Source organism: Amblyomma mixtum, chromosome 8 (genome assembly GCF_055824585.1).
Source record: "Amblyomma mixtum isolate Tamu chromosome 8, ASM5582458v1, whole genome shotgun sequence".
Taxonomy (NCBI): Eukaryota; Metazoa; Arthropoda; class Arachnida; order Ixodida; family Ixodidae; genus Amblyomma; species Amblyomma mixtum.
Window position 1 is genome coordinate 20,967,549 of NC_143019.1, and position 1,579 is coordinate 20,969,127.

Consider the following 1,579-nt stretch of genomic DNA (forward strand, 5'->3'; position numbering starts at 1 on the left):
ACGAGCAGCTCGGAGACCAGCAGTGGTGTCAGAAGCTAATTTAGCCTCACAGGGATATCGAAATAATGAATGCAGAACTTTGCCCTCGCGTTTCGTGGATGTCAGAAGGTAGAGAGACAATTACAGCCGCGTCGCAGTGACAGAAAAAATGAACTATTTTGCAGTCAGCGCAAAAATTTTTTTGCGTCTAACGTCACCAGTGTTCACGGCTTTCGAACGGACCCTAAAAATAAGATAACATCTAAATGGTTCATCTTAATCAGGAACATGAAAGGATGGTCCACAGCAAAACACAGAGTGATTGGGCCGCCGGGCTCGATAACAGCTTTCTTTATCGCCGCCTCAGGCTCTGTGCCGTCCTCGTCGACCTGGAAGAGTGCTTTGTGGAACACGTCAGAGACACTAGGCGTGCCAGTCTCGAATACTCCGGAGAGGTCGGCCTTGCCTGGCATGAACAAGTCCTTGACGCCGAGGTCCTCGAGCGTCTCCCGCAGAGCCACACTATACTCGATCTTGAACTTGGGAACACTGAGTTGCACGTTGTTCACCAATGTCATGCTTGCTAGAAGCGCAGATAGGTTGGCTGGAGTCAGGCTCTGTTCCAAGTGGGACAGTCCCTGGACGTCGTCTGGAAGGAGGATGACCATCGACATCAACTGTCCCCTGTATGGGATCTCAAGGGCACGGGTGCCTAACTCTTTGATTTCTCCCATCTTAAAGCTTCTGCGCATGAACATCATGTTTACTTGCACAGCTTTGTAGTAGCTGAGAAGGAAGTTCTGAGGCATCGCATATACTGTGTGGAAAGGCCACTGCCAGAAGCCCCTGAAGCAGGTGGCACTGAGATGAATCAACGCCGTGTTAGCATCCACTCTTCCGCAGGGAAGGATTTCTTGGATCTTGGACGCTGTTTGCTCCGAAGCCCAAGCGTTGGCTTCGCGCCGGACCGACTCGTGGCTGCTTTCGAAGTCGACAGACATAATGCTGGCCCCGTAAGACGGTTCCAGAAGGTCCCGGTAGCTGCTATGGATGGTAAACTTTTGGTCGCTGTAAATGCGGCTGGCGGCGTAGAACGTGACGTCGGGGGCGTAGCCTGATAGGGTAGTCAACAGATCGAAGAACTGCTGTTGAATTCGGTACTTGCTCGCCTTGAGGTTTAGCGCAGCGAAGATCTGTTTGGCCGTGACGTTGCAAGCACCACTGGCGAAGATGGCGAGTGCGCAGGCTATGCTGAACGGCGAGCATACGACGTTTTCGCTCTGGTTGGTGTTGGCCTGCAGACGCTGGTACAAACTTAAGGAAAACTTGAATAGAGACTCGAGTTGCGTATGTGACAGCATGCCTGGGCCGATTCTGCAACAGAACGAGTACAGCAAAATTAAAAAGAGTCAGAGACACCTTTGGTTTAAGGTGAATGCCACAGCACTCAAACTTTTCAAATGATGCAAACTGGAGGAAGGAATGATCGGCCTGTGATGTTAACGCTACCAATCAAGAACAATGGTCCAGAAGCCTCTGCAAAAGTTCTGTGCTGTTCTTCGAGACAGGGAAGTCCTTTGTACTTAATTGCAGGTTTATA

The 1,579-nt window shown here is 50.6% G+C and overlaps 1 pseudogene; it reads right to left on the minus strand.

Moving 5' to 3' along the window:
• Positions 1–203: 203 nt before the first annotated feature.
• LOC149331620 (ipis-1 pseudogene) lies at positions 204–1,340 on the minus strand (annotated as a pseudogene).
• Positions 1,341–1,579: the final 239 nt, after the last annotated feature.